General features: G+C 39.8%; 1 protein-coding gene across 7 annotated transcripts in view; it reads left to right on the top strand.

Moving 5' to 3' along the window:
* Positions 1-26,681, top strand: part of SEMA4D (semaphorin 4D) — a 101,387-nt gene that overhangs the window by 34,492 nt on the left and 40,214 nt on the right. For 6 of the 7 annotated variants that reach the window (XM_069001460.1, XM_069001461.1, XM_069001456.1 and 3 more), the window contains exon 2: positions 20,200-20,262. The gene's annotated coding sequence lies outside the window, so the exon portion shown is untranslated. Of the gene's footprint in view, positions 1-18,959; positions 18,986-20,199; positions 20,263-26,681 lie in introns of those variants that run through there. The other variant, XM_069001457.1, reaches the window with a different exon arrangement.

Raw genomic sequence — 26,681 nt, 5'->3', positions numbered from 1 at the left:
CGTCCCTTGGGTGATGATACTCTGTTCCTGGTTGGTGTAGGTAGAGAGAAGGCTGTGTTTGTTGCTGGAAAATCTCTCTTATCTCCATTAATACACTGCTAATATTTATTCAGATTATCTTCCATCTTGTGCCTGATACTCTTGAAACAAGTGAATTTGGGGGCTTTTCTGATGGAGCAGATTTCAAGCACTTGATAGTTTACAGTCTCTTTAATCCTTGGTAAGTAACACCGGACAACAAGGGGGAGAAAAGAAGGTGTATGTGCAGATGTGACTCTAGCAAAAACCTGGAAAATACATTTTTGCCTACCTTGTTTCTGTATATCCCAGAAGTATATTCTTCAGAACTGGTCAGGTCTGAGAAGTGCTGAAACAAGCAGCAGTATGGATCCTTGCCGTAGTTCTTTCATCTAGAATCCCTGGTTAAGAAAGTGGTGTTTGGGAGAGCACTGTTTCTCTTTTTGCCATGTTGATAGGGAATGCCAGTCTTCTCTCCATATGGCCTAGGCTGGTTCAGTGTGCAGTGGGGGATGATGCTGGGAATTTTATTGAATGTGAGAAGGAGCTGGATGGTGGTGCTGTTTGAGCAGTAATTGCTAAGCAACCACTGACAGTCAGGTGCAGGCTCCCATGCCACCCTTGATGGGAAGATCTTTTGCTTCCCCTTTGCACAGTGATGAGATGTGTTGTTAGCTGCCTGTTTTCTGGCCTGAGACCAGGGCTGTGTAGGGATGGAGGGCACAGCATGCTGGGTTCATTCACAATAAGGCCCATCTTGCCATCACTCTGCAGATGTGCCTTCTTTTATGGCACAGAGTGTGAGGCTGATGCAGTTCAGTTAGTAAGATTTTTGCTGTCATGGCTCAAATTCTCAGGCCAGAGCAGAGGAGGACAGGTATATTTGTGTGTTTTAAATCAGTGAGTATAGCAAACACCCTACTTACTTTGAATTTTCCTTTGAAATTATGGACTGGTTTTTCTTCTTAGAACAGGACATGCTGTGTGTTTTCAACACTTGTAGCATTGTCTTGGTGCTTTCTGATTCGATTTTCATGAATTTTATGTTTCAGTCACCACATGCAGAATGAGGAAATGGCACCATTTGCAACAGGAGAACTGGCTTCTATGAGAAGTTTAATTTTGGCCTTATGGAGGCCCTTTGAAAGCTTTGGCCTAGTTTGGGAGCTGTCTCCTGTCAGTCACACATTATTTCAGATGAGTTAGCTGTGGCCGTGACAGTAGGCATGTGATTGCTTTTGAAGAATCTCAGCATTGGGAAAAAAATTACTTAATTATTGCAGTACATTGCAGTTCTACTTCTTTTTCTCCATGTATAAAACCCCAAAATTACAGCCTTGCTTTCCTTTCTCTATGGTTATGAAAAGGCCAAGTTTGGAGGGCGCAGTTCTGGTTTTATTACAGAGAAATCTGGGCGAAAAAACTGTAAATTGAGATTTTTTTTTTTTTTTTTTTTCCTCTTCATGCTACAACAGGCTTGGCTCTCTGAAGAAGCAGCTCTTTGACAATATGTTCTGAACTGTGAGCATGGAATTTTGACACTCGGTGCTGTGAGAACAGAGCAAATGTTCACACCCAGGTTTTGGTGTGGAATTTTGCAGATTTTTTATATATATTTTTATAACAGCAGTTTTGGTCTGATTTTTGCCTGTCCGGTGCTACTGCTGGACTCTCTCGGGCACCAGATGATTACTGAAATTTTGGATATGCAGTTCTTAGTATGTTAAATGTGAGTCCCATGGAGTAACCATGCTTTTTGGAAACTGTAATAAAAACATCTGAAAGAGATTCTTCTCCCTCTCTTGTCCCCAGCCTTCCAGAAAATCTTGCTGTGGAAACAATGAAACCCAAAACATGGATGTTGTATATTCAGGCTATTGCTCTTGGTGTCTAAAGGCTCTGTTTCCCCACAGACAAAGTTAGGTGTTTTTATTGTGCCATTTACAGGCTTTTGGTATTTTTTGTTTTTTGCTCACAGTGTTTTGTTTGTAATTTAGCATAACCATTAATTGTGTTTGAAAGTGATCTGGAAGAGTCAGGCAAAATTGAAGGCTCCATTGTGCTTGGTACCATGATCAGTGTATTTTCTGTTTCCTGATGGATTTGCAGCACTATTAATTTCAGAGTTGTGTTGGATGCACAATGAAACAGCTTTTTAACTTGTGGGTAAAGGGAGTATTTTTCAGCTGGAAAACCATACTTAATGCTTATTTATACTGCCAGATGCAGCGGAAGTTAATAATGAAAAGTCATGTTTTAAACTGCTGCCTGAGGGGAAATTTGAGAAATGTGCCTCTAAGTTTGGAGTATTGAAAGTCAGTACATGTTCCATATCTGTGCTATGTGTAAAAGCAGTAACTTAATATAGGAGACTTACCTTAGGTTCATTCTTGCCTAGGTGTGCCACTTCCAGTACTCTTGTCCTGTATATCCTGCATGGATAGGCAGCATCCTGACAGCTGAAACCAGCTGTCACAGGTGTGTGACAGTTTAACATGACTCTTTCCTGTAGACCCTGCATCAGTTTAAATCTGTATTTCCTGGTTGCTATTTTACAGATGGGTTGGACAGAGTTTAAACGAACATAAGTTCTTAATTTCTTGGCTATGCTTATATGAGGCTATAACACTTTTTAAATTTTCTATTAGTTAGCTTCTTCGATTGGACATTGCTTACATTACCAAATAATTATTCAAATATTTAAAAACAAGCATTCCAAGCAATTTGCATTCCAATTTACTAGTCTATTGCCTTTCTTCAAAATACGAATATTGCCAAAAATGTTGTCAGTAATGTGATATCTGCATATGATATATGCAGACACTAAAGTATTTTAATGTAAATATGAACAAAATATTTTCAGGAAATTTTTTTCTGCTTCTTGCTTTGCTTTTTGCAAAGGTTGTAGCCTTGGGAAGCTAGCCAGACTGTGAACTGTAAAAGAGAGCATAAAGAATGCAGGATGTTTTTAGAATAGACTGAACTGTGAGCAGATGGCTTCATTAAATTCTTTTTAGGAACAAGGAGAGCAGTTGCTTCTTTTGGAACAAAATTGGCTAGAGTAACTGCTTGTACATTGCCATCCTAAGTGTGTGGCAGGTAGAAAGATTATTGGTACAATTCAGTGGAAAACAGTTGGTCCGTGTACCTTCAAAATACAGATGCAGGAGAGTGGTGCCTCTGTTCAGTGAAATGATAGGTACTAATTATAACAAAAGACTGAATGTTTCATCAGTAAACTTCCTCTGCATGTTTTAGATACTGGACAGGAGGATCTCTGCTAGTTGATTTTTTGCTCTTTGACCCCGGAATTCTATTCTTTGCCACAAAGTCCTTTGTTTCACTTTTTTTTGCTTTACTTTCTGGAGAACACACTGGAAAACTACATTTATAACTAAATGTAACAAAATCGAGCTATAAAGGACTTTTGAAGGAGAATGATACCCAAAAGGTAATTTTCTTCCTTTAGAATATAAAGACTTCTGGCAGAAGTGTATCAAGAACATGGTTGCTCAGGGTTTCAGTATTTTTGTGTTGATTAAAGTTTAGTGTGTTCAGTGTGAGCAAATTTTTGCTTTGCTTGCACCTGAGCTGTAATTAGGTACTTGATGCTCAATTTTCTCCCAATCCTTCTAGCCCCAGTGTTAAAGAAAGAACTTCTAAAGTTAGGGTCAAGGCAAATACTCTCAAATTACAATATCTGAACTCAATATCTGAATTTGACAAGCAAAAGAATGTCTCTTGAGCTTCAAATATGGGGATAGCTTTAAGGAGGAGAATTTGAAGGGCTGTTAGGCCCTTTCAGAGTTGAGTGTTTCTTTTAATTTGTTGTCTTAAAAATTAAATTTGAAGGCAATAAACTGGTGTCTGGGAAGACAGTGTCCTGCTATAATGCTAAATTTATTGGTATTTATTACTGCATGTCCATTTTTTTGTCTGTGAAATGCCTCTTTATTACAAATTAGATTTTAGCTTGTTTTAAGTAGTGGAGGAGGACTAGTGCGTCTGCTGCTGGTACGTCTGAACTTGTGTGTTAAGGCTTGTCTGTTGGTATATGGTGTGTTCTGGGGAAGACTTGGGCTCTAATCAAGCTTTTTTGTTGGTTTCAGCTCTGTATTCTGTTAAAAGGCCCCTAGCAGATAATCTGGGACAGTAGTATTGGGATTAATTTGTTGTTTGAGATTGAGTCAGGGGGATGCCTTTATTTATGAAGGTGCTTGTACATCAGGTTGTTTCACCCCACTGAACCAAATATCTCAGTGTAGCAGTGGTGTGGAAGTTCGTATGTGAATGTTTACACATATTTGCATAATAGATCAAGTTTGTGGTTTTTACCCAGGTTGCTTTTTAAGGGTAAATTTGTAATGTACACATGCATTGCGGAAACTGGCTGAGCCAGACATCATATTGCTGGAGGAAATTCTGTGTTTAATTAGAATCAATACATTCCACAATGAGGGTAGAAAATGACCTTGTGTTTGGGAGGATGAATTACTGGCATGTTATTGGCCTTGTTCGAAGTTTCTCCCTGTGTTACTTGCACCCTGGATTCTCCTGTTAAGCTTTGTATGTCTATGATACTTCATTTTAAAATGCTGGTTTTTATTTGTGTGTTTTCCAGAACTGTATGTGGTACTAAGAGAGCTAGACAGTGCTACTGTTGTGTTAGAAGTATCTGAGCAGATCCACTGTAAATGCAGTTCTGGGCCTAGTTAACTCATCCTGCCACTGTCTGTAAGGCAAAGCTTTATCCTAGTACACATTTATGAAAACAGTCATGGCTGTTAAGTGGAGCATTTCACCTCATCCCATAGTGTGTACCAGGTATTTTCCAAGATAGACAAAAGAGGTAAGAAAAATGCTGCCACTCTGCCTCCTTGTTGCTGACAGGTGCAGCGCTCTGCATGAGGGTGTGGGGACACTAATGGGCAGGTGTTTTAGATTCTGGATTGTATACGTTTTCACCTTTTCATTTGAACATGAACTGAATGTTGTATAACCATAGTTCTGGTACATCAGTGAGCATTAGCAGTATGTGTTATGAAGAGTAGTCTTGTTAAACGCCAGGCCTTGCACGTCCTCTGGACAGGAACTCAGTCATGTATTTGTGTCTGTCATTCCTTATTGATGTTTTGCAAACATCCCACAACAAAGACTGCTAAGCCATTCGGACATCTGGGCTGAATCACATTTAACCAGCTTATGTGAGCAAATGTTTCTACCCATTCATGTAGAGAAATGTTAGCTGCAAAGCCTGGGATATTCTGCACAGAGATGAATGGCTTAATGTGGTTATGATTTAACTAAATTCACTCAGCTTGTTCTAACCATGGCCTTTTCCTCATAAAGGCAGAAATGATTGCCACTTTGCAGTCTAGGTTTAATCTTTCAGCCCATGGAAATTCTCTGCTTTTGCTTTTGCTGTGCTTAGCTTCTGTCAACCACAGACCCTTTATAAGCAGAAGCACAGGAAAGGTTGTGTGCAGACCTATTGCAGATCAGATGCCTCTTGTGTGTCTGGTCAGCCTTGGTTTGGACCATATAATACACATGTGAAAACATTTTTGCTAGTTTGGTAGTGTTTTTCTGTGCTGGTGGAGTAGATTATCAGCTTCCTTGAAACTGGAGATGTAATAATGACCCGTATGTTAAGAAGATGAAAGGTCTGCTAAGACTGGAGTGCAACTAATTCTTAGAGTCTGCCGTGTTTCCAGATTTTTCCTAATACACAGCAAAGGAAAATGAGTCTGGTGTTCCAGTATTCACTCCTTCAACTCTGATCTAGTTGTCAGTGTTGCAGCTCATAGGTGTGAACAGCTTCACACTGCTCTGAGCTGCTGCAGAAAGTGGCCCAGGAGCAGGGTGGGAGGAAGGCCAGTACTCCAAGGATGCAGCCTTAAGTCATAGCTTCAGGTTGTGCTTAATTGAGTAACTGCAATTGCCTGTTCCTTGTCCTTTTGCTCCCTTCCCTGAACTCCTGTGCTGCTGCTTCTCTTGACTGAGATCTTTACGATGATGGGACTGTAGAGTGTCCTGGTTAAAAATTTATTCTTTGTCTTATTCGCAAGATAGCTTTCCTCTGAAACAGCTGTCTGATTTTTTAATTTTATTTTTGTTTTTAGTTTTTATATCCACTGTACCACGTGGCATGTTACTTGCCCAAACAAGCTGTGCCTGTTCTGTTCTTGTATTGTTCTCTTTAGTGCTTAATGCAAATCCTGCTCATCAGTGGTGGTTGTTTCTGTTTCAGGTACAAAAAAGTGAGTAATTGTTACACTAGCTTCCTCAAGTCCTGGCTGATGGACAGCATCATCCACTGTGTAGATTAAGAGCCTGAATGCTGTGTAAACCCTGGCCTGACTATAGTATTGTCTGCAGAGTGGACTAGTAACTTGACTTTCAGGCCTGTAGACTTGCCTTACCCTCCCTCTGCTGGTGATCAGCCTTCTGCAGTCTCATGGATATAATTGTCACAGACAGCCTTCTAAAAGTGACATGTCATCCTTTCTGATCCAGTAGAGTTTAATCTTTTGGACTACAGACATTGACATGTAATTGACATTATTGAAATGGGGTTTGACAATATTTTATATTCTCTAAGCATTTTTATTTGCTATTTTCTGTTTAAATTTGGCAAACTAGCAGCAGAAACAACTCCATGTTCTTCCATGGTACTCTGGAGCTATGAAGACCTCTTCCTTTGAGAAACAGTATTTGTGTTTTGGTTAAGTCTTCCAGTGTGCTGCAGTAACACCCTGAAGTGTTTGCTTTATCTGCTTTCATAGATCGCTTTAAGATCTTGTAATCTTACTTGTCTCAATTTCAAGCTGGCAGGGCAAGGATTGGAGGACAACAGACTTCCTATTGGATGAGCATTTCACCTGAAAAATATCATTCAGCTTTAGGTTGTTTAGTACCTTCTCAGTTGAGGCAATCCAAATGACAGCATATTTATTCCTTGAAATCGTGCATCTTTGCTGTTGATATCCCAAGAACAGGCTATGTGCTTTGCTGTCTGAGAGAGTGCTTCTTGTTGCTTGTTGGTCTGAAAATTTGTCAGTCATCCTGGAGTCAAAACTATGAAGCAGGACCCTGCACAACAATGGGAGAGAGAAGTCCAGCTGGCCTCTTCTGGCAGCACAGAAGAGAGTAGAGGGGCTGGCATGGGGTCTTCACTTGCACCTGTGTCTCTCACTTAGTAGCAGCTCACGGAGATGGGTTTATTCAGGGTACAGGGTTTAGCTGCTAGAAGACCAGATAGAGTGCTGCTGAGAGAATAGGCACTTTTTTCAAACCTGTCTTCATTCATATGCATGAGGTTGTTTTTGCTGATGGGTGTTTTCTAAGTTTGCATGTAAGTACTGGAGGTGTGGTACTCTGTGGCAGGCTTGGGTCATTGGGTGCAGTTGGAAGAGTCCTGTGGTGGCAAAGGAGTGGCTGCTACAATGAGGTAGCTCTGGTAGGTGTCGAGATAGGTGTGAAGGAGTGTGGTGAGTGGCTGGGAGAGCCTCACGGAGGTGGATGGCAAGTGATGGGAGGTGCTCACAGGCTATGCTGCCAGCTCCTCAGACTGTTAAAGGGACTGATAAATAATGTTTATTAAACTTGTTTTCCCCCTGAAACCTTATGAAGTGGCTTGGGAGAGAATTGCTTGCTAAGTGGCATAAGCATTGAGATGTGTAAGCTGAAAGTGGTGCAAACTTTCACTGAATTATCCAAATTGTAACGTTTACAAGCCACATGAAAATCCTCAGTAGGCAGGCTTCTCACCTTCTTTCTATTGGAGCTGCTGAAGTCTTCAAGTCTTTCTGACTAGTAAAATTTTGCTTTTTTGAACTCTTGTTCAAGTGCCCTAGCAAGAAGAGACTTTCATGGAGTCCATTGTGACACTTGAGTAGGTTTCCTGGCAGTCTTTGTGTGCCACAGGAGCTGGTGGAGTGCTCTGCTGAGTAGCTGTTTTCCCAGGCGTGGTCACTTTCTGTTTTTGCAGTTACCGTGTCCTTTGGAGGTGAAACAGTTGATCCCAGGCTTTTGCACTCTTTGTCTGACATGGAACTGGCAACTGCACTGTCATGTATCAGAGAAGCTTAAACATAGTGCATGTCTCTGATAGCTGGAAATGTACCAGAGCACTGGAGAGAAGATAAATGCCAATGACAAGTTCTGGGCCTTGGGTGGAAAAAGACCCATCACTCAAGGAGTGGTGTGAGCAATTGCTAGTCAGCAGCTCATCTTGGTCAGGAGCTGACCACATTGTTTTCAGAACATGTTTTCTCAGGAAGTGTCCTGTGAAGCCTCTCTCTTGTTAGACAGGAAGGACTCCTGTAGGAAATCTTGCAAAAAATCCTGTAGTAGGTAGAATGAAGCAACCAGTTCTCATACTCTTGAGAAACAGCAGGAGATGCGTCTTTTGTTCCCTGTGCATCTCAAGTAATTTGGAGAACTTAGGTGAATGTCAGCAAAAAGAAACTTTTGTATCACTGGTGAAACATATATGAAATAAACATAATTCTTTAGCTTTTCGTACGTTTTTTCATTTTCTTGCAGAAGGTTCATTTTGAGCAGTACTCTCAAGTGTTAACATTTTAAGTTCTTTGTTTCATTCTAACACAAAAGTAAGCAAGGGCTTTTTTTGCTACTGAGGGGTGATGCCATTTAACATCATCTAAGGTGACACAGCATGACAAGTGTTTGCTAGCAGTCTTGAGGGAGGGGTCAGCTGTTGTGAAATTGCATAACCATTTTCTGTCACTTAAATGTTGGATATGCCACCAGCCTTTCAAAGCATGTTAGGATTCTAAAAACTTTAACTTATTCAGATACTTTTAAAGTGCCATAGCTCAAAAGCGCTAATGGTAAAGTACATAATGTCCATTGTATTGGAAAGATAGAGAAGCTGTTTGAGCACAGATACTCCAGTACCTGTATTTTTTCTGCAGAGTGACTATTAGTTTTAGGGTTTCTCAGAGGGAAATCAGATGAGTTTTGTGATCAATAAAGGAGCAGCTTGTGTTGTCTCGAGGTGTGCAGTTGGCTGACCTTGCTGGTGATCAACTTAGACCACTGCATGCGAACAGTAGCGCAGTTTCTCATGTGTCACTGAACAACAAATCTGTTGTTAGAGACAGTGTTTTACCAAGCAGAAATATGTTTTCAGCCTTTAAGAATAAGGAAGCTTAAATGAAGCTCGCTAGCAAATAGTCCAACAGGAGACAGGATTCTTAGCAACAAAAAATAATGAAATCTGTCATTCTGTCTTAAATTGTAGAGGAGCAGTAGGAAAGCAGCTAATACATGGATGTTAATCTGGAGTGCTGATTTCAGTTTGTAGTATGTATATTTGTGGTTACCTTGGATGACTTCTAATAGATCTGCAAAGGCTACTTAAGAAAAGCAAGCTGATCGTTAGTAGATTTAAATTCTAAGTGCAAGTCTGCACATCGTATAGGAAACTTGAAGGTCAGTGGTTTTCAATTTCTGAAAAAAAAATAAATTCTGGATTAAAAGAAGTGTAGATAATAGTTTTCTGGAAAGAAAACTGTGTATCAGAAGCTACTCCACAAATAACATTATCTAGCTGGGCTCACATTTTAATAATGGGACATTGTTTTGTTTTGTTACAAACTCTTGCAGTAGTTTAATGCTAATATTCCAATTAGAGAAAATTGGGGGAAGTGTCAAGGAAGAGTGAGAAGGAAACCAATGCTTAGTAAGAGTCATTGGTTTGTTTACTGTAATAAATCTGCCCTTATTAAAAAAAAAACAACCAAAACACCAAAACCAACAGACCCAAAACAAAACACCAGACTTTTAGCAAATGAGCTGCATAACAATTGAAATTTAAATTTAGAAAATTAATACATCCACAAGGAACTTTAAACTTAAAAGTTTAATTGATTTGAATTAATGTAGAAGGATGATTTTTTGTTTTGGTTTGTAGACATTTATTTTATAGGCTGTATAGGGGCTTTTGTTTGTTTCTTGCTCTATTAAGTGCACTTTAGAAGAGAAGGATATTTTGCAGTGTAGAATGACACTTGGAATATAGACAATGAAGGTTATCTTATTGACTCCTGTCTCTACGTGTTCTGTGTTGTGCAGCAAGGAAAGAGGATATAGCAGTCTCAAGGATGTTCTTCTTTGCATATTTTCTGGTAATGTGTTACCGGTATCTGACGACCTCAGAAGGATGTAAAGGGATACAGGGAAGCAGCTAATGGCTTGAACACCTATGCAGAATCTGGTTCACAAGTCACATTATTTGCCACTGAATTCTCTAACATAATCTCTCTTGTCTGGGATTAATTTTTGCATTTGGCTGAGCTTAACCTAATTTTTCCACTCTGACATTTGAAATGTGAAAGCTGTAAGTGTTCTGGGGTGGGAATCTCTGGTTTGAGATAAGACATGAATGGTGGTTGCTGTGGCATTTGGAGGTCAGCTTTGCCAAGGAAAGCTTTGTTTCTCTGTTGAGCACTAAACCTTGGAGGAAACACATAAATCTCATCTTGCCTCTAATGCCTTCATGTAATTTTCCAGTTCTGCTTCTGTAATACTAAAACCCCTCAAAATCAGCCTTCAAAGGCTAGAAACTTGCAGTAATTATGTGCTTTGTCAACAAAGTTTGAGGCAGAACCTCTGTGGTGTATGTATCTCCTATTTCTCCTGTTAAAATATCTGTAATGATAGTGCAAACAAGGTTTTGAAAGTTAATCATCGAGTGTAATAATTACTCTCTCTGCAGCATTTCATTTGGCATAAGAAAAAGCTCATTTTCGGCTTTGTAGGAGTTAAAATCCCAGTAATGCTCATGAGAATGTTCTGCGAGCAAAGCTTCTATTAATCCTGTTCCTGACATGCTCACACATAATTTCATGTGAAATCTGAAGCACTTGTACTGAAAGATCTGCACCTGTGTTTTTGGACGTACGGAAAGCAGTAATATGGGCACAAACTGATACCCAGTTACTAGGTAAAGGTCAGAATGAACTTTGCACTGTTAATATCAACACAAAGGTTGTATTGAGGCAGGAACAGTTAAGATCGATGCTCTATAACCCCACAGAATAGATGTAACAGCCCATGATGAATTACTGCATCTGTGGAAGATACCCCAGAGTCAGTGGGTTTTGGTTTTGGTTGGTTTTTTTTTTGTTTTTTTTTTTTTCAAACTCTAGAGTCAGTCATTGCTGAGTTGTTGCTAACTGAATTCTGCTTATGTTTAACAAATTCTTTTCTGTGCAAACATTTTTGTATTTGCTGGTATCTATAATTTCTTTGTATATCTTACAGAAGAGTGCAGACTCCCTGGCTGTACATAGTTCAAAAAACAGCAAAGGTTGTTAGTGAGCAATGGTAAAATAATCTAAGGATGATTTGTAAAAGCTCATGTCTGTGCTGTCTGTGGAAAGCACTGGCAGCTTATTTCAGAAGTATGGTTCTTTTACTTTTCAGCATAAAAAATGCAAGGGTTGATGTAGAGGCTTTAACATAGTAAAAAAGGATAATTCAGTTCTGACCTAACAGAACCTTAAACACAACAAAATCCCAAACCTTTTAAAATGCTTGCTCCTGAAGCTGTCTGCATTAAGTGTATCTGTTAAGGTGAAATGATGATTTCTTAAATTTCAAGGCTATTTTACTGCATTTCTGTCGTGCTTGGCATGAAAACATGAGTTGCATTTTGCTTTTAGAGATAATCTCCTGTCAAGATCTCAGCTATTTAAAATGACCTTTGTGGTGTGTGGTGAATTCTGAATTTTGACCCTAAACTTCGTATGTCCTTTTTTGAGTGAGGTTGGCTGGGACATGCGGTTTTACCATGATACCTGATCTTTGCCAGTCCTTCAGAGACAGTGGAGTGTCTTAAATATGCAAGGAAATGTAAGGGTTAACATGCTTGTGGCCATGGTTTAGCTGATGAGAAGGAATTTTAGTTGCTTATCGCTGGCAGAATAAAGTAAATTGTTTTCCTAATGGTACTGCAGCAGAAGAGCAGTATTTATTCTTTGGGGTAGTGGTATTACCCTTGGGTGGACTTCTGTCTTTTCAACATCTTTTTTGGCAAGCAATCCTGCAGAAAGCTCCATACCTGGTGGCTGCTATGCAGCATTAGAGGGGAGAGCTGCATTACATGTGTCACAGGCCTAATAATACACAGCCCTCAGTCCTTCAGGGTTTTCTTTTATGGACCAGGATGGCTTCTCTCTTCCTCACTTTTTCTTACATTGGCCCTTAGATGAGGCAAGGAGGACTTGGAGTCTTAATGCTTACTTGCCACTCCCATTTTTTTCTTCCCCTGCCCAAGGAAGGCCCAGACTTAATGTCTCCTGTGGTGTTCCACTTACATTTCAACTGCCACAGGCTAGCATGGCTGCTGAAAGGGGCACTGTGGGTGGATTAAAACTCCCTTGATCCAGCACCTCCCTAAACTACGTTTTTAGCCTGTGGAAGTTGATCAGTTGACCTCTGGTGTAGGTCTGGGCTGGGAATTAAGGATGGATGGAGACCAGAGGACAGGAGTGCTCAGAGGCAGGACAGCTTAAGTAAGCAGGCTGGACATCTTGAAACTGTAAGGAGGAAGAGCAGTTATCTTGCTTGTATTTCCCAGCCCTGTTTGGGGAACCAGGGAATGATTGTTTTAAGCCATTTACCCTGGTACATTGCTTAATTTATGATGAGTGTCTTAGAACTCAGATGTTCATGTAATTTATCAGCTGGTGTCTAGGACCTATAGAGCCTAAATGTGCTGTATTAACAAGAATGAGTTGCCTCATACTGCAAGTGGAATACTGCAGGAGGAAGAGGAAAAAAATAGTTACCTGGTGGTAGACCAGGCATGAGAGCTAAGAATGTCAAATTCTACTTGTGTCAGTGCAATGAAAACTTGAAAACTGCGTTGCTTCTTTGTGCTGTTGATGTGGTATCTGAAAATAAAACTTTACATTTGTTGTCTGAAAGTTAGATATCAAAGAATGGGTATGGAAGGTAAAAAATAAGATGTTTCTGTTATTTTTATTAATGGAAGGGTAAGCAGACCTGAGGGAAATTACCACTTTTAGGATGTGTTGTTGTTGTTGTTGTTGTTGTTGTTAACTCTTTATTCTGTATCAGGTTTTCAGTGGAAATAAGTTTAGAAGCCAAGACTGGGTTTGCTTTGAGAAGATTCCCTGTATGATTTTATCCCACGACTGGGTGACAGGAAAAAAGGAATTGATGTTCTGTGTAAGTCTTAACACCCCTGTCTCTGTCGTATGGAAACACGAGTGGGGAAACTTGTTCTGAAAAACCAGCTTACAAAACAAACAGCACATGCATAGAGGCACTGGCTTCAGCTTGGAGCTTTGGAAAGAGAATTGACAGCATTTGATGGTGACTCTTCAGCTAACTGCCATAGAAATACAATTACTTGAGGAAAAAGTGTTTTGAAAGAGGGCTTTACTGCACCACCTTAAATGTGTGTAATGCCAGATGGAGGAAGAATTGCACAGATTTCACTGTTCAGGCAGCATGATTCATGTCAAATGCAAAGCTGGTTGTGTGTGTTGGGCAGTAGAAGCAGCTCTGTGGAGTGACAGGTGAAGCACTGGGAGGGTTGATGCTTCCATGCCCTCTCTGCATCCAAAACGGAGAACTCAAAATTTTTATCACAGACCTGTTTGGTATTTAGTTGTTGTAGTTCTTCATCCCAAATGTAACTGGGAGTGTGGTACAGGAGGATTCAAGAATGTATGAATTTCCTGTGGTCCATTCTGGTTGTCTTACTATTGAATGGGCATGTTTTTATTATGCTATGAAGTATCATTCTAACCAGTTCTATTGACATTCTCATTGCATTATGATTTGTGCAATTGAACATGAGGGGTAGATAATTTCAAAGTGGCATGTGTGATAAGGCAGGTGTGATGCAGGGTAGCAAGATAGAGATGCTCAGAAGTAGAACAAATTTTACCTGTTCATAAATCAGAGATGTCCTTACATAACTTGTAATGTTTGAGGAAATCCCTTTTTATAGCTTTTTAGGGTTTTTTTGGACATAAACAGTTTTGTTTTGGTTTTACAAAAAAATGGGTGAATTCCACCTGTGAATTTTAATTGGGATTTTTTTAATAGTAAATACTGCTGCAAGGTTCAATTTCTGACTTTTACATAGCCAAACACAGTTAAGTTTTGTTTTTGTTACTTCTCCACTGTTTTGAATAACTTGGTTCAAATTCCCTACTTCAGCAACCTTATGCAGCTCCCTCAGGGAAGCTGTACTATGTCTTACACAACCAGGGAGCTGATTCTCTGGCTCCTTGAACTGAAGTTGCCTGTTTTTTTCAGCACAGAAGCTTTTTCTCAGGACAGAGAGGTAACCTCTTCCAAGGCTTCTCTTTAAGATGTAAAATGTTTTGTTGTGCAGTTGAAGTACTGGCTTGTAGTTTTATGTGCTGAGATGAAAATAACTCCTCTTTTTCCTTCTGTTCCACTTAATGCCAAATAACTTTAGGAAAAATGAAAAAAGAAAAAGGAAGGCAGTGTTTTGAATGTGCTTTTAAAGTTAGTTTAAAGCTGGTTTTGCATTGTGTTGTCTCATTGTTTGTGTCCCTGAGCAGTGCATGGTATTGACACTGTGTAGGGATATATACAGCTTACCAAGTTGAGTGTTCTCAGTGGGCAAACTTGCCAAAGATGTTTTGGTATTGAAAATTGCTGCTGTGGGCAAAAGGTTGTTGTTGTATTTGCCTCCTCTGAGAGAAACTTCAGAGTCTGGGACCTGTCAGTAACTGGCATGTTTTGTTAAAAACTGGCTTGAAAGCCTGAAAAACTAGAATGTGATACTGAATAACTGGGTTTTTCTGCACTATCAGGATGGTAAAATACTCAGTTCTAAAGAACACTAAAGATTCTTCATGTCTTTTCCTTGCCTGCGTGGGGTTTTTTTTGTGTTGGTGGTTTTTTCGGGTTTTTTTGTTTTGGTTTGGTTTTTTTGTCAAGGGGCCTTGTGTTTCTCAAGGCAAGAGAAAAAAATACCAAGGCAGCACTGAAAAATACTAAATATGAAATACTGTGAAATCTAGGTGTTTTGTAATCTATGTTCAGATAACTCTCTTAAATATATTCAGACTATCACCTGTAAGCACTGCTAATGCAGTTTATGTAAAGAATCCAGAAAAGTAAAAACAGGAAATGCTGTAGTATTGTATAGTTGAAAAGCAACAAATGGCATTCTCTGAAAGGGACAAAATATTTGATCTAAGCTCTTAAGAAAACAGGTGGTATAGTACAGCATATTGACCTTAGTTTTAGCTTTCCTGGGTTGGCGTGTTGTCAGAATGAATACGGAAGTAGGTAACTTCTCTTACTAATATTATGAAGTGTTTCCCCATAATTGGCAGCTGATAGTCTTTTGGGTAAGACACATGGTTTTGTGGGGTTTTTAGGGCTTTTTAACTCTTGATTTTCTTTTAGGGAGCTTAAAGAACATCTGATAAAGAATATTAGCGAAAAATACAGGCAGAATTTAGACTTCCGTTTCCTGTTACTTTTTGTTGAATACCAAGAGTAAGATTTGAAGGCTTACCTGCTGTTAATTCTTGTGCAGGTTTTTTAACCAGCAAATAATTTCCAGGATTGCTCCTTTTCTGATGGAAGGAGGAGACGTTGATTACATGGGATTTTATGACGAGAGGCTTAGTAATTGTCTCCTTTTTTTTGACCTTGTTGAAGTAAAAAAAAAATTGGTGAATATGGAGGCGGTGGCAGTGATCTCTGCTCTTCAAAGACTATGTTTTTATTGACCAGAATATTCCAGTGTTGCTTCTGAATTGTTTCCTTCCCTAAGCAAAGGTTATGTGAATACATAAAAATTTTACATGTTCCTGCAGTGGTGGTTTAAAAAGATTAATCTGAAGCAAAAGTGCTTGTACTTGTTACTTTCTTTATGCATTTGTGCATCCTTGTTTCTTCTCTCCTGCACTATGGCTCTTGCTCTCACACAGTTTTGTTCTCTACCTTTACTGGAATTTGATTCAGAACCACTACCCACCCAAATATTTTCCTGAAGAAGGGTTGGGATGCATAGTTACTATCATGAAAGCTCCTGTTCAGTTTTATGGAAGTTAAGGTGTAAATTGGTGGAGCGCTTCATAACTTATCGGATGATTTACAGTTTGCCTGCTCTGGATTGTTTTCAACAGAATGAAAGCTGGATGGGATTTTTTTACACCAATTAAGTTGCTTAACTACAGATTCTCTTAATATCCTTAAAAATGGAGAAACTGTCATCATGGCAGTAGCTGGCCCAATCTTGATATTTGTATTTTGCCATTGGATACAGAAGGCATTTGTATCTCTATGTCACCAGTTCAGTCTCTGTTTTTCTTGGCTTTTTTGAAGTTGCTTGTGAGATCTGAGGAGGGCCAAGGTGACGGGAATTAGAACTGGGATCCCAGCACAGTTTGGGCTAGATTGAGATGTCTTTTTGAGACCTAACAGAGCTTTTTTACTTTGTTGTTTCAGAACAAGGTTTAGAATGGGCCTCTGCTTCAGGTTAAAGCTCATGTACTTGTCTTTCCTATAATCTTTAGAAGAAGTAGAGGGGTGTTCATAGGCCAGTAAATGGGTCTGTGAAATAAAGATGTTTTTATGAAAAGTAAACTTTTCAGGTAGGAAAGGGAAAAAACATTTGAGCTTTGCTCTTTAAGTCTTGTAGCATGTTTGTTACTTGATTTTTGACCCCCAGTGTCTTGCACAGGTGGTTAGCAGGTGTAATCAGCCCCATCCAGAGTGGGTGGGAGCCGTGTCAGCAACTGTTACTTTGGTATATCAGATCAATTATTTAAATATAGCTGATGGTAATATGCACTGTTCTTGAAGTCTGTAGTCTAGCCTACCTTTTCATGTCATTTGAAACTCTAAACCACACACAGCATTCACAGGAAAGTTCTAAGTGAGAGACACTGTGGGCAGCTGTCTGTGCAGCCTTAGTTACTCATAGCTGTATCTTGGCTTTATTGTGGCTTCCATGTAAGCTTTTAAAATAGTTTTTCTAAGAAAGCCAGTATGTGTAGATTGTGGCTGACTTGAGATACAGGTAGCAAATACAGCTCTAGTTGTGATCATCAAGGTATATTTATCTAGAAATCATATTTCACAAAGGTTAGTGTATAATGCTGTAGCACTAGAAATGTTCTCAAACTTAAAATTTGCCTCCATGGGCTCTCAAAGAGACCTCTGAGTAAAGAAAATTTGTTTATAAGCTAGTTTTCTTAAATTTCCTTTCTTCTTTTCAGTTAGAATCACTAGGACATGGTTACAGCAGGCATGTGCTTGAACAGAAAATGAAAGAAATGCTACTGATCTGGATGGTAATTGATGTACAGAAAGAAAAGTAGTACATGTTAGTTGTTCTTTGGATTTTTTTTTTTTTTTTAATGCAAGTAGGATGTGACAGCCTGAAGTACCTTGTAATACATGAATGTGCTTTGGAATTTGACAGATGAGAAGGTCTTCAAATAAATAAAGTGTATGCAAACACATATATATATGAAGGATTGTGGATCTTTGATGAAAATTTTCGTTAAGGTGACTATCCTTTCATTCTACATAATGTATTCCAGGCTGTCTTTCAGTTATAATCCAGTAGGTGCTTTCTTTAATCTTTGAAGACTTAGTCACAGTTGCCAAAATAATGAGCTATTCGAGGTGTAATTCTTCTCCCCAAGCTTTAAGTAATTGTTGCCAGAAGAAACAGTTTCGGGTTTGTTTTTTTTTTTTCCTGTAAGTTTAGAGTTAAGTACTCTTAAAACCTGACAGGGTCTAAGGTTTGTTAAGGAGCTCCTGCGGTGCCTGCTGTAAAGGATCACCTGTGAGGCTTGGGTCAAACAAGAGGACCTGAAGGATGTCTGCCAACCTGCAGTGCTTACATGGATGTTTAATTTCATACTCAAGTTGGATTAAAGGGCTTAATTATGTCATAGCTTCTGGCAAGCTGGGAGTAGTTACTCATGTGTGCAGCATGGCTGCAAATGGTGTCCTCACAAGCAGCCAATGGCAGGGTGACCAAAGGAGAGGAATGAGCCCCTACTTACAAACCACCCTTCTTCACCTTAGCCCAGCCACCCTCTCACATCCAGCCCCATGTCTGTGGGCTTCTTTGCAAGAAACACTGGTGGTTAGTGACCGCTTCCCAAGGACCACACTGAGGAGGGATGGACTGCTCTTGGGAGCAGAGTTCTTGAGCTGAGGTGTCACAGCTTGGAATCCTGCAGTTCATCTGCATCATTCCCTCTCTGTGGAGATCCAGAGGCTGGCTGAGAGCTGGCCTGACCTCCAGCCATCTGCCTACCTGTCCTTCAGTCCCCAGTTACCTCAGATCACAGTTCAGAAGCCTGGAGCTATTTGTGGAAACTTGAAAACCTCCATGTAAGGGTGTTTAAAGTAAGCCAGGAAAGTATATAGGTTAGCTAATTTGCTGCTAGACTTCTCAGAGGAGTTTCACACCTACTGTAGCAATTCATTTAGATGCAAGTGCTTTGTTACAATGAAAGTGCTTGTACAAGCTGCTGGAAGCTCTTTCTCAAGAGAGGCAAAAGAGAATTTTCTTTTCCCCTTGAGGTACCTGCAGCTAAAGTAGATGATTATAGTTTGCTGTGTGAGCAGTAAACTGTAAGGAGGCATACTGGGATCTGAAAACTCCTGTAGTCGTACTGGCTGGCTATGTTGATTGATGTCCTCTTGTGGCAAGCAGGAATTTTTTGTAAATTTTACGTGTTCACTTAAATACTGAGTAACTACAGCCATAGAGATGATCTGGTGTAAATTGGTTTGTGAAGAGCTTCATAACTGATTGGATGATTTACAGTTTGCCTGCTCTGGTTTGTTTTCAACAGAATGAAAAGCAGACGGGATCCTTTTATACCAAAAATAAGTCAGTTATATTCTGCTACCGTTTGTGGAAAGTAGCCAGTTGGTAATAACATAGGTGGGTAATGGATTTTTGTGGTGTATCTTGTTGAAAAAAAGATTGTGGGGAGAATCAGACTGGATTACCCTCTTTATAGCCCAAAAGACCCAAAAGATACTGAAAATACTGTTTTGTAAGCAAAAGTGGGTTTGATGTAGCTGTTTGATGCCTTTTACCATATTGGTAGCCACAAAACATGGACTGTTGAAGGTCTCTGGAAAAGACCCTGTATAGGCTCTCCCTTTCCTTAGAGACCTGCAGTATTGAGCTGTTTCTTATAATTTTCTCTGGCCTTCTTCTTCTTGGGCCTCTGTCTTCTGAATCATTGTAATCTTCTGGATCAAGAATGAAGTCTTCAGAAGTGCAATGAAGATTTTTTTTTTGTCAGGTGCACCATCTTAACCACTTGCATCTTTGGGAACCTCCTTACTGGTGACTTCAGTGAAATCTACTTCAGACCCACAACGACTTGCATTTAAAAAACACTATCCCTTCACATGGGTCACACCATTCTAAAAGTGCTTGGATGAACACTAGAAATTCGTATGCTGAATATAGTCTGATGTAACAGTGTTATGGGTCTGCATATTAGAAGCATGTTACCTGGAATAGTCTTGGGATAAATGCGTTGTTGCACCCAGTTGTGATGGCTTCAGAGTGGCCCATTCTTCTCCTGTGATTGCAGCAAAATAAATACGAGCATGCCAGGTTTCGTTGTTGGTGTCCAGATCCTCTTTCCTAAGCTTGTGCATCATGCAGTTCTTTAATAATGCAGGAGAGTGTTGGAACTGCTTTGTATGAATTTAGTAACAGTAGTTGTGTGTGGGGCTGGCTGGTGTCTAACCTTTCTTTAGTACATCCTGTACCAGCATGTGAGGGGTCCCAGACTCTTCCAGTATCAGTAATTGCTACTGTAATGTAAGTGCTGAATAATTTTATACTGAGTATGTATCAGCCAGCTTGGGATAGAAGAAACAAATTGAATTTTAAAAGGGCTGATATGTCTGCTTTTTCTCAGGTCTGCTTAATATCTTTTGTGTTAAGTGCAACGTCAGGATCTTGGCTGATTGGATGCAAATGTAGCAGTTCTGGTTTTTGTCAGGAATGCTCTGCCCTGGTAATCTGGAAAAGCCAAACTTTTGAGGGAGGATATATTATAATTCCCATATCAGAACTTGCCATTCAGGATTATGTGGTACTGATGTCAAAACCTGTTTCTTACCCCTTTTCAGAAAGGACGTGTCTCTGACGGCTTCCCAGCTGTGGGGTGTTCAGGAGGCTCCGAAGGGTGGCAGGTACGTACGTTGAAACCAGAGGGGCATCCCCACAGCAAGGGGGGCTGTGGTGGATTCGTGGTGACTCTGTTACAGGTGTTTTTGTTAGCAAAACAAATAAACGTACTGTAAGAATACTAGGGACTTAGTGCATACTGAAAAATGTTAATAAGGATTGAATTATAAGTTTGATTTATTACATTCTTTTGTTCCAAGACCAAAATACTCAGGAAACTTACCAGGAAAGGACTTACTTCACTTGGGAACATACTCTGTATTTACCTGTTCTTTAGTTATCACTAAAAGGTCATGTTCAGGGTTGCACCTTCCCTGTGTTATGCAGTTTATGTGTATGAAGGGGTACTGGGCTTGCTTTTGGAGATGTTTGACTCTGAAAGTGTTGCTGGACCCTTAGGATAGTTTTTTTTAAAGCACACAGGCCTGTTAATTTAGACATGCAGGTACTTTCACATTGCCATTAGTTGCCAGTAGGCATCTCCGAGTAACTTTGAATGACTCATTCAGTCCTATGAGCCCAAGAAGAAATGAGAAACAAACTGACCAATATTTTTGATTGTGACAGTATGTTTAACTGGTAGGAGAAGATGAACTTGGGGGATTTCCTTTCTTGCTTGGTTTTAACTGAAGTACTGTCACTGTCACAACCCGGGTTCAGTATCTGGGAGTACCCACTCAGGCAGAAAAGGGTCTTAGAACATGCCCAGGGCAGCTCTTGAATTCTGTATTTGGGATAGCTCAGCATCCAAGGTAGCTCTTTCCTGTTGCTCTTGGAAGTTGAATACTATTTCTAGTGATGTACCCACAATAATCTGAAAAACAAGGATTTTAATCTGTCTTGTAATTTTTTTTTTTTTGCATAACACTTTATCTTCATGTAATCTTTGCCCACAGAAAAAGCACGTGGTAGTAAAAGAACAGGAATGTGAATTTAAAAAAATGAAGGATCTCTTGAAGTATCCCTCTGAACATAAATTCTCGTCTTTAAGCATAAGCATTAGTTTCCCGAGGACTGCTTGATGGCATATTTATCATGCAGAAACAGAAAATACTGATTTCTGGCCTAAAACTGGGACTTTGTTTCCTCAGAATTTATATCCTCTTTTAGCACTAGTGCACATCCTCCAGCAGGCTTTCTGGTAGAGATAAAGACCACACCAATTGTCTTAAGGATCTTCATCTAATTTGTAATCATCTAGCAGCTACAAAGTATTTTGGTTACAGTTTGAAATGCAAATAATCCCATGCTCTACATTTATGTTAGTCATAAAAGGCTACTGGTCTGCTAGTTTGAAGTTGTATCTTACCTCAGGAGAAAATGAGTCCATGTGAGTTTTATAATTAAAGGATTGTAAATAATGTATTTACATTATTGTAAATAATGTTTTTCATGAGACTGGTTATATCCTTTGCTTTAGTTCTCACCCTTTTAAAAACTTCAAGCACAGTGCCATTTTTATACAATCTGTCTTTACTGGCCTGAAATTCACAAACTGTGTAAATAAAACTCAGCTCCCAAAGGTAACTTGTATACTTCTCACTGTGTAACTTTGATTACTTGAAAGACAAGTATTGCTAACTTTTCCTTTCAGTTTTGGAAACAAAATTGAAAAGAAAAAAAGTTTAAGCAAAATCTCACAGCTGGACTTCTCTGGTTTGTTTTTCCTGTTTTGAACCTTAGAATCTGTTATAAAATATGCATCAATGAATATTAAAGCAGGCCTGTATTCTGTTAAAGCTTAAAAAGCTTTCAAAAGAAAGTTATTTAGGAAGAACTTGGAATTTATGCCCTCTGACAGTTGAATCCTTTAACTCCCCCTTTTCTGCTGGCGGAAGCAATTCACTCATAAATTCTCCTGTCTCCATATATTGAGCTTCATATCCCTCATCATCATGACTTACAAGTTACTCCTTGCAAGTTTTGCAAATGTATATATATATATTTTTAATTATCTAAAAATAGTAGGGTAGACTGCCTGGTAAACTTGCCATGGTTGTTTTGCTTCTGGCAGTGGGAAGGAAGGGTGTGTTGCAGGTAGTTATTCCTTACTGTGAGGTCCTCATTTTGCTGTCCCTGGACAAGGAGTGGTGTGTGACAGTGATTTGATGGAGAGGTAGGCAAGTATCTGTTTTAAAGGGCCTTCCTTTAAGCCTGAGGGAAGGTGGTCTTTTGTCTGGCAGCCTTACTGCAGGGCTGGCATCACCTGTGGTCATGGAGCTGTGCACTGCTTGTATTGAGGAAGAAGAGTGAGTGATGGCATGGGTGGAAACATAAGTACAGAGTAGGTGAGGGATTGCAAGGAAAGATAAACCTTGTGGAGGAGAATAAAGTGCAATACAAAAAGGGAGGAAAGTTACGGGGACACTTAGCATGGCTGGGAATCATGAAAAGAGTGACAGAATTAGGCTAGGATGGCCAGTGCTTGTTTGGCTTTCTTCAGGGAGAGGCTGGATGCTATGTGATGGTAATAATAATTTCTTGGGAATCACAACAATCCCAGCTATAATGCTGATTGTTTCTGGTGTGTTAGTAAATTCTCCTGGTTTTAACCTTCCTATACAAAATAAAACTAGATCCATTTATGTAATGCTGAGCCAAACTGAGAAGTTGTACAATGCAGCTAAGTGTTTCTTAGAAGAAAAAATATTTCAAAATCAGTGTTGCAAAATTGTCCATTTCCTAGCTTTGCAATTCCAGAATTTGGCTAACTTGTGCAAGATTTGCGTGTACAGGATACACACTTGGATCCAGCTCTACCATGCTGACTGGGGGGAGAGGACACTTGCCTCTGGGTTGCATTATGTGTAAAAAAGAGTATTTGTAAGGTTTGCTGAATTGATATCTCTGAAAGATGAAATTCTGTAACTACTTCTTTGTGCACACTTTGCCTCTGTGTCCTGAGGATGAGAAAGATGACAGTCTCCTTCCCATGGTTGGTTTTCCAGCTTCTCACACTGCATGGCTAGGATTTTTCCAGAAGGTGGACTAAAGCACTGCTTCTTTGATGCCCAGTGACACAGGTGATGTGAGAGACAGATGGTTTCTGATCTCGGTAATAGTCAGTATATGCCATTGCAATACCTTGGTTTCAAACTTTGTGCTAGTATTCCTTTATTAGCAGTTATGCAGCCTGAAATTTTTCTGACAGCTTTGAATTTCTGTCCTTCAAGAGAGCAGAAAGTTGTTTCTACCTGTTTCTCTGCTGTGCATTACAATTATACACATCAAGGGGAATGTTTACAGCTTTGAGGTTCCAGCTGTGCTCTGCCAAATTGACAGGGATTGTGTTGGCTGTTTCTGCTTCTGTAGTTGCCCTGTTTTTAGTCACCATAAATAACAAGCATTATGGAAAACTCACTTTGGTTAATTTTGTCATTATACATTGATGTAAAGTCATCATAGCGTCCCTGAATTACCAATTTACTGGTTATTTACCTCAGAAATTTTAAAAAGTTTTACAGAAAAGTGGACCTGTGGTCACTTTAGTTAGTTTAATTAAGTAGCCAAATATTTCACGTTTCTTTTTGCTTTACTTCTTCAGTGTACTTGTTTCCAAGCAAATTGTAGCTTATTTTTTGGGAGCAGTGCTTAAAGTATTAGGAGACCTAACTTTTCAGAAATTCAAAGCATTCAGATCTAATCAAAACCAGTGAACACTGATGGAACTGAGTTAATTTGGAAATCAGGCCATTGTCTGGGCCTTTTAAAATTTTTTATTAGTTTTCCTTCTTGTGCCACTTGTGTTATGTAAAAAGAGGTTCATATTAGATTATGGATGACCTCCCAGTGGATGTCAGTGAAGGACTTACTCCAGAAAATTTTCAGCACAGGGAAGGGAGGGGCACGGGAGAGTAATTAAATTGAAGACTAAATTAAAGGACAAGGTTCTGAATGCATTTTCATCTCTATTAAAAGTTGTAGAAATAAGAACAAAGTAGATATTGCACAATTGGGCATGTAATGTTCACTGTAGTCTGTTTCATTCTTTTTTGTAACATATAAAATTTTGCCCTAGATTGAGTAATATCCCACAAGTCAAACTTACTAATGTGAAAAAGGACCTTTCTTGCAACCCTGTACAATAGGAATGAAATCACAGATTTCCATTTTGTATAGCTAGAGCTATTCTCAGTTCACACAGAAAAGCAAATACTAAACAATCCAGCCAGACCATTTGTTTCCTTCAAAAGATAATGTAATTTGTTTCAAGTTTCATTGTCATTTTGCATTTTCTGAGGTAGGTGAGCTAGACTAGGAATGTGACTGTAGGAAAATTCAGGATTTTCCTTTACTAGGGCTTACATTTGCTAATCCTATTTGAAGGTCCAAAAAATTTACAGGACTTCTGAAGTATTCTCTGCAGTTGTCTCTACTATATGGTATTGTACATAACTGATAGCTTAAAGGTGTCCTGGCTGTCTCTCATAAAAAAAAAAGAAAATCAAGAGTTAACAGGGAATTGATTATTACATGCAGTCTTTTCAGTAACAAAAGGTAGCATTAAGAAAAGGATTAGCTGTGTTTCTAAACAATGGCTCAAAGATGTTTCTTCAAACTGCTGTTTTCTTCCTTACATTTCTCTTAAAATAAAATAGCTAAACTTCCTGGAACTTTAAGCACTGAATTACTATTCCCTTTTTAAACATTCAACTGTAAAGCTGTTTGCTTGCCTCAGAAATATGTGATACCTTGTAAATTGGATGAGTGGGTACTTTTTCATGTATTGGAGAGCAAAACCTGGAATTGCTTGTATATGATGATAAACAAGAAGGATGAAGGACAGACTAAAAAGCCTAGTAAGCCTAACTGAAAACATGATGCCTTAAAAACCAAAAGGATTTACATGATGTGCTACAAATAGTTGTATTTGAGCCAACGTGCTTACCAAGACAAAAAAAAAAAAATAGAAAAAAATAGTCAAGTTACAGGTTCAGCTTGAGCAAGTTACAGCATTGTGTGGATTTTTTTCTTAGCAGGCAAAAGATGTGTAGAAATAAATGAGATTTTGAATCTTTTAATCTTGCCTGTGATCATTTAGTAAAGCAGGTGTAAACACTTAGAATGTAGTTGCTCATCTTCTACTCGGCTGCCTTAAGGTCCACTGGCTGCACTTCCTACATCTTCCTTGCCTTTTCCTGCTTAAACCCAAGTCCTCCCAGAGGCATCTTGCCTGCGCTTAGAGATGTTCTTGCTGCAGCTTCACTATAGTCTTTTAACCTCTGTGTTTCTCAGGTACTGGCCCCTTCTTTTTTAATGTTACTAGTGATTTTGTAACCTTCTGTCATGGCTTGACACTGGCTGGTTGCCAGGTGCCGATGAAAGCCACTTCCATACTTTCTTCTGCAGCTGGACCGTTCATGGGTTGAGATAAGGACCAGGAGACATGGCTCATCAAATACCATCAGGGCAAAACAGGCTCTAATTAGAGATAAGAATTGAAAACATTGCTAACACAATCAGAACAAGATAATGGGAAGTAAAAAAAGCCCTGAAAAACAACTTCCCCTCCCCACCCTTCCTCCTTTCCAAGCTCTACCTCCTGCCCCAGTGGTGCAAGGAGACAGCGAGTGGGGATTATGGTCAATTCATCACCCATGGTATCCCACTGCTCAGGGAGAGGAGTCATTCCTGGGCTACACCGTGTGGGGTTCCTCTCACAGGAGGCAGTTCTCCATGAACTTCTCCGACATGAATCCATCTCACAAGCAACAGCTCTCTGTGACCTGCTGCAGTGTGAGTTCATCCCACGGGCAACAGTCCTCCCAAAACTGCTGCGGCGTGGGTCACTCTTCCATGGCGTGCAGTCCTTCAGGGACAGGCTGATGTAGCATGGGAACAGAGTCTTCTCTCTCCATGGATCTCCCACAGGGTCACAGCTTCTTATAGGCATCCACCTCCTCCAGCCTGGGGCTCCTCCATGGGCTGCAGGTGGATATCTACATCCCTATGGATCTCCACAGGCTGCAGGGGCACAGCTGCCTCACCATGTGCTGCACCAGAGGCTGCAGGGGAATCTGAGCTCCAGCACCTAGAGTAGTTCCTCCCCCTCCTTCTCCCCTGACCTTGGTGTCTGCAGAGTTGTTCGTCTCACATGTTCTCACTCTGCTCTTTTCTGCTCACAATTAAAACTGTGCCACTGCTTTTGTTTGTATTTCTTCTTAACTATGTTATCACAGAGGCATTACCACCATTTTGAATTGGGCGAGCCTTGACCACTGGCATGTCTGTCTTTGGAGCTGCCAAGGGTTGGTTCTGCTGGACTTGGTGGAAGCTTCTAGCAGCTTCTTCCAGGAGCCACCTCTGTAGCCTCCCTGCTAGCAAAACCAGGCCATGCAAAACCACTAGACCTTCACTTGGTCTCCTGCTGGATATATAGGTATTACAGCTGTCTTGCATTGTAGTTTGTCTCATACTAGAGTCA

Source organism: Aphelocoma coerulescens (assembly GCF_041296385.1).
Source record: "Aphelocoma coerulescens isolate FSJ_1873_10779 chromosome Z unlocalized genomic scaffold, UR_Acoe_1.0 ChrZ, whole genome shotgun sequence".
NCBI classification, from domain to species: Eukaryota; Metazoa; Chordata; class Aves; order Passeriformes; family Corvidae; genus Aphelocoma; species Aphelocoma coerulescens.
The sequence above is the reverse complement of the archived record's forward strand: the minus strand, read 5'-3'. Positions and strand labels throughout refer to the sequence as shown.